The sequence below is a fragment of the Malus domestica genome, chromosome 06 (genome assembly GCF_042453785.1).
Source record: "Malus domestica chromosome 06, GDT2T_hap1".
Lineage (NCBI taxonomy): Eukaryota > Viridiplantae > Streptophyta > Magnoliopsida > Rosales > Rosaceae > Malus > Malus domestica.
In genome coordinates, this window is record NC_091666.1 from 13,941,833 (window position 1) to 13,948,841 (window position 7,009).

At 38.3% G+C, this 7,009-nt stretch overlaps 1 long non-coding RNA gene across 1 annotated transcript; it reads right to left on the reverse strand.

Moving 5' to 3' along the window:
- Nucleotides 1-3,903: 3,903 nt before the first annotated feature.
- On the reverse strand, nucleotides 3,904-4,807 carry LOC139196666 (uncharacterized). The gene is made up of 2 exons (XR_011581763.1): nucleotides 4,518-4,807; nucleotides 3,904-4,187 (listed from the first exon to the last, which is right to left on the reverse strand). It is a non-coding gene; the product is annotated as an uncharacterized lncRNA (long non-coding RNA).
- Between the last annotated feature and the right edge of the window lie 2,202 nt (nucleotides 4,808-7,009).

The window sequence follows — 7,009 nt, forward strand, 5'->3', positions numbered from 1 at the left end:
AACTTTATATATTCTGTAGTCTCAAAACACAACTCGGAGTTTGACAAACGAAGAATAAGAAAAACAGAGTGGGGAACCCTATTTCTCAAGAGTAATTAATTCTTTTTTTTTTTCTTCCCTTAATGCCAATGGTTTCATGAATTTATATAGAATCCAAGTACTGTTTATTAAAGAGATATAACTTTTCATTAAGTAGACATCATTTAGCAAGAGAATGTACCTAAACAACATAACCTTTTTAAGAAATACAATTAACACTATTTTTCATTCAATTATTAAAATTATATATTACAACATAAAGTATTTAATTTCCAACAATCCCCCACATGAATGAAAAATTAGAAGAATTTGAGAGTACAAGCGGACAAGAGATGCATCGGGAGAGGTGTCTTTTGTACTGTTCACCGCATTAGTAAATCGAGACAATAAACAACACACATCACTAATCCTACTACATTACGGTTCATACAGTTTTGTTCATTTTGGTCCTGAATAAGTTCCGGATTCATGAGAACTTTAGAGAATTTAGCCATCTCATTCTCATAGAAGCGGCCCACTTCTACTCTCACATAGGAGACCACTGATCAAGAATACTCTGCAATATTCCTCTTATTTATAAGATATCATTGTCATTAAGTATAAATATATATCCTAAAACTTCCGCAAACAACACACTTCTTCTACCATAGGAATGAGGTACTTAGTGCGTTAATTTCTTTGAATCAGGCCCAACTAGTTTGCCTATTAAACTTAGACCATGGGATCTCCAATCAACTAAGGTAGGTTTCTGCCTAGCTGATTCATTAGTTATGTTGGCTTTAGCCTCATTCCCCTCAATGATCAACTTACTCTCTAGTCAAATTAACCCTTAATATTTGGTACCATTTAGGTTGATTATTTCTAATGTTGGCCAAATTATTCCATCATGCATGGAACAAATTTCATTGGAGAGTCATTGAAACATATGTTCGGACTTACTAATAAGTAATTTGCTAGGAAGTAGACTTCTCTCACATTTAAGGTATTTGAAAGAGATCTCTAACCTTTTCACACCTTAAAAGTCATTCATAATAAGTGATATTACTTATTATCTCTTTTACATGCAAATTACTCTTTCTAATTTGTTCTTTGCCTTATTCGCAAACCATCACAATACATGAATAGGATTATACCCTACAAAATTTTGAAGCCAATATGCTTCCTATCCTGATTGAGCAATGTACTTTCATTTGAGGATTTCCTTATTTCACTGCATGTATTTCCACTTACGTACTTTGACTTCACATTGTAAAAAATTCAATTAGTTAGTATCATTGAATGCATCTAGTACATATGGATGCTCTTAACTATGCATAACACAACCCAATGACTATGTACATCCAATTCATATGCTTACTTAATAATCCTCATCTTGTCTAATTCAATTATGTATGCTTACTGAATAAGCAGCATTTCCTCGTCTAGTCATTCCTTTTACAAAAAGAGCCCAACACTTTAACTCGTTGGTGTAAGAGGAAAGACATCTTCTTGGTGATTATAAAAGGAAATCCTTCATGCCCTCATGCCCAATTATTTGATAAACTCAAATGTCGAAAACACCTAGAACTGAAATTTAAATATGGACTTTATTCCATAAGAAGCATCTCAGTTTGGCAATCCTATTCATTTACTCATCTCACTTCTATCTTTCTCCGGGCTCTGTCCAAAATGAGCACCCACCAACCCATGTACATATGCTTTTCTCAATAGCTTCAATTTCAAGGCTGGTGGTGACTGATCAGAGAGGTTATATGCACTGCCAGACGTAGACAGTTCACATGACATGCCTTTCCTTTGAAGTTTGAATCTCACATGGCAGATTCATCTTTCTATTTTTTTTTCTCACCACATTACATGGGCAGAAAGCATATTCCCAATGATATGCAGAAACCGATCGACCAAAATTCAGCTAGGGATTTAAGCACTTAACCCTAATCCTGGCTTCAATAATCTCCAATGATGCCGCAGTTTGCATCTTCCCCTATCAAGACATGATTTGTCTGTATCATGAAGCCACTCAATCTTCCATTTTAAATAATGGGATTCTCTAAACTAATGTAATCCTGCGTATCAATTTGATTCTTAATGGAATCACTTCATAACAACATGGTCAATAAACCAATTTTAATAAACGCAATGGTTAGACTGGACCCCAAGTCCTTATCATTAAAATCTGTTGTACCATTGGGCTTCAGAATTTGAGCCTCAGCCCTAGATATATGTAGGAGGTGAAGAGAACCTTTATTTTATAAAAGAGATCATTCACTCTCACTTTAAGAGGAGCGGATGATAACAAAGAGAGCAAACCCTAACCTCTATAGTCACTATGTACATCATAACCCACATCTAACATAGTGAAATCATATCGACGTAGCTCCAACTTGGGATGAACTACAATATATCTTTGTGTTCTTGTGTGTTTATGTGATTCACGATCGGATTTACGTTGGTTCAAGATCGATCCATCAACATTTGACGTCTTCTGCAAGAATCGATACGAAAGCTATGTCGATTTTCCCTCATCTCTCCACTGCGTAACCCTCACAACCACCACTGTGAAACCCTCGTAACCACCACTGTCCACCGTGAAATTCACACAAACCCAAGAAAGCCTAGCCTGTGTTCATTTCTTCCTCTTTCGGGAATCTACTGAAGCTGAGAAGCGGCTTCTTCTCTCTCTGTGGTTCTAAACTGCTACTGCTTCCTCAACACCCACCCATTCTGATTTAAAATTAGGAATTAAGGATTTGGGGCTTGCCATCAGAGCACGAAACAAAAACACCCACTCATTATTTTTGGGAATTTTCGCGGGTCAAGCCCTTTCTTCCAAATCGTAGCCGCTGCTCACCCAGGCTGTAACTTGCAGTCGTGACCAGCTTGTGGGTATCGGCTTCCCTCTAGCCGTACCACCGCAGGTCGGCCTATGAAACCTAGATGAAACCGCCGTCATTAAACCCAAGTTGAGGTCGCTGAGCGATCGGCGGAATTTCGTTCGTCTACTGGCAACGCCGTCACCACCAGTGGAATCGGGGGACTCAGATTGTTTTTCACACTCAACCCGAGTGACGTCGGCGCTGCAAGCTCGCCGGAGGCAGCTCCTTTGAAATTTCTGCCCATGTTGTATATGTCGTCTAGGAAAAACTCACGAAGAAGATACAAGCATCTTTATCTTCCTTTATTTTTTAACTTTCTCAATTATTTTGTATTGATTATTTAAATATTTTATTATAGTTATTTTCGTACATGACTACTACTATGCCATCGCTACTATTATTACCAACTTTTCTGCACGCACATGAAACATCACGGGGCGTTATGCGCTGTACTTAGAGTTATCTTTTCTTTTTACATTTGTTCACACATAAAGACTTTCATATGGTTACAATGTGCTAAGCGCGACGTACAATTTTAATTTTAATATTTGTATTTGGCAAGAGACATTCTTTTCTTTTGTTTTTTAGGCTAAAAGTTTGTATGAACTTTTGCACCTTAGATTTAACTTAAGATACATCAAATCTCTCAACTTGAAAAGAAGCATATAAATGAAATGAAGCTAAACATGATTACACTATCTAAATTGTCGTCAAATTGCATAAATGAACCACACAAACACAACCTCAATATACAAAGGAAAAGTAACTCTACATGATAAAAAATAATGTTACAGTAAAATTACAATCTTGAACTCCAAATTGGTCAACCAACAAATCACAATAAAAATTTTGCCTAAACAGGAGAAGCTTCTTGTTGCTAAGACGACTTTTTCTTTGGATGCCTCATCGTGCTTAACTTTGACATAGGAACCCAAAACTATTGAGGGGAGATTGAATGTCACGGTAAAATTAAACTTCACAATGAAACCGATTAGAAAACGTAAAAATGAAGTAAACCTTCTTATGATTGACATATAAAATATGAACATTCACAACCAAATACACATAAAATTACTATTTGCTGATCTTTGTATGTTTACTGCAACAAACAGAAGAATACATAGAGCAAGGAGAATAGCCATATCTTAGTACGACATCTTACCATTCACGTCTGCATTGGTTGTGTTGTCGAAGAAGATGGAAACTCTTCTCTTTGCCGAAACATTCTTCTCAAAAAGTAGTCGGGTGAATAACTGATCGCATCTTATTTGCAGCCTGCAAAATCATTTAAGTAGATCACATTTAAAAACATAAGTTAAACTATGAAATACAAATGCAAATGCCTACTAAAGTACCCCTCAAGTCAAATATTTTCCGAAAAAATAGTCCCTCTTTTCTCATTTGTTTTCTTTTTTTGGCCATGTGCAACTGAAATGACCCAACTCTCCATTGCGTGGGATCATTATCTGATTTATTAAAAAAAAAATCTCACAAAATCTGATTGTAAATAGTAAACTGAAATTATGCGGTGCAAGTCAAAATCTGTATTTAGATGGTCAATCAAAATCCAATACCAATGAGAGTGGAATGTAGATAAGAGCTTACCGGTTTCGCCCCAAATGTCGAAGTCAATATGTCATCATGATTTCCAATCGAATCATAAATTCCAGAATGCAAATCATACATTGAGCACAGAAAAACAAAGAAAAGAGTTAGCACATTTTGCTTTGACAATAAAAAGAAAAATTAAATCTCTCACAAATGTTGCAAGAAAATATGTGAAAAGCTCCAATAACCAATCCGAGGCTACAACACCTTGAAAATGGTGGAACAGAAATCCGAGAGAGGGAGTAAAAAAAGGAGTTAACATAGCTTGCGTGGTGCATAAGTTTATACAATTTGTTATTAGTTCAGTTTGATAAAAAAAGAAAACTGCTTTTTGCTCAACGTGGGTGTAGTTTTTCAGTTTCCACGTTCTATTTTTTTATGAGAAGGATTCAACACGTCTCCTTTTTATTTGTTGTTATTTTCATTTTTTTCCAATAAAACAAATTTTTACAAAATCATCCTGCGTTTTATTATTGAATTTTCTTATTTTTATGCATTTATATGGGATAATAATCTCTCTCCTAAAATGGAGGAGGAGTGGGGTTAGTTGCCTTGGCCCCCATTTTTAGTGAGATTTAATCTCTCTTTAGTCCAGCACGTCTTCCCCTTTTTATTTTCTTCTAAGAAATTGAATTTTAGATTTATGTTTTTTTTACAAAATTGCCCTTACTTGTTTTCATGAATCAAATTTGCCAGTTTTAGTTTTTTGTTTTGTTTTAGGGGCATTTCAGTCCATTTATTTTTGGTGAAGCCTTTAGACACCAAAGTGTGCTTCTGGCTTTCTAATATTAGATTAGATGACAAACCCCAACTGGGATCGAGGTATACTGGCCGTCACGTGAGGGTGACGTAGCGATGTGCACAGTGCGGAAGCGATAAAGATAAGAGTTATACGAATAAATAAACATTGAAAGCTACTAAGGTGCACTAATAGACAGGAAGTGTTAGGAGTGAGATACAAAAGTAATGTTGACCCTAAAAACTACCAAACCTACGTGGCGCGCAGGCCGAGTAATCTATAAGCTAACTACGTCCTTCGGTGAATGCGGGGCGTGCTAACTCGTCGGCCGAGCTCGGCCGAGGAGTAAATTTGTTGATGTTGCGTTGGGTGCGCGGCTGACTTCTGCGTCTTGCGATTGCGGCCGAGAAAGGAACACGTCTCGGCCTCTTGGGCTCTCGAACTTGAAGACAAGGTTACTATTCTTACGAAGTTCACAAATCGCCGTCGTCGGATTTGGTCACAGTGATGTTATTCGTCAGAGTAAACTCTCACCGAATCGACACCAAAGTGTAAGGGCACAAATACTCAAAGCGAATATAAGTCTTAATAGTGAACGTGGTTCGGCCGTCTGAATGCTGAACTTTAAATCCCACTTGGGAATATCCAATCATAAAATAACTTGGCGTGCAATGCGCCGAGCTCAGTAAACTGTAACACCTCACTTCGCCGAGAAGGCTAATGAGATGACCTCAATCAATAAGGATTCGAAAATCCTTCTCGATCGAGACTTGGATAAGTAACCAACCGTCCTCGCCGCAGTGCTGTTGATGCCAACGGAAGATACTGCGAGATCGGCTAATTCTACTATGACAAAGCTATCTATGCCGACCTAAGATATCACCGGTTGCTTTCACAGTGCTGTTGATGCCAACGGAAGATGTGTCAGCGAAAAGAGAAAATAAAAATCTCAAAGTTGTTGAGAGAGTTTGCGCAGGGCAGTTGTGTGTTGAATTCGAGAGGCTTGAACTATGCACAGCCTCTTCTATTTATAGGAACGGATACCTTCAAGGTCGAGTTAAAACCCTATTTGGACTAGGACTTCTTTTCCTGATCAAACACTAACTCGACCAATCCTATTTTCACTATGATTGTGAACCTAGTCCTTTATTGAACCGAATTCACTTCCGGGTTATTGGTCTTGCCGAGACTCCTTATTGCACCAGGACTCGACTTGTCTTGCGTCATGACTTAGCCGTCCTAGGTTTGGAGGCCCATGTACTGAACGATCCATAGCACCCATGTCGCAAGGCCTTTCGGGCCGAGAATGATTCTATACTCGACCCAAACTGATATTTTGGGCCCAAACATTGCCCCCTCGCTTCTGAGGTTCTCGGCCCAAATTCTTTGGTCGAGCTTCGACCTTGAAGAAGCGAATCTACTACTCAGAACCCAAGTGCTCTATTTCCAAGGCGCATTTATTGAGCACGGTTGCACGATCTTGATCCTGCTGACCAACACACCATGTGGCATCCTTTAACACGGCCAATCCCTAATAATGACGTCTAAGGCGTGCGGCTTCCTGAACCGTCATGCCATCATGGCCTTATTGCTGATCATAACCATGCTACCTCAATTCGCGAGCCTTTCGTCATCGTGCAGACGCCAAAACGTCTTTCACCATAAATCTCGCCGCCACACGCAATCGTGCGCCCCTAAAACCTGAGACCTTCGGTCTTCTCAACTGCATTTCTTGAATGTCCATAATGAT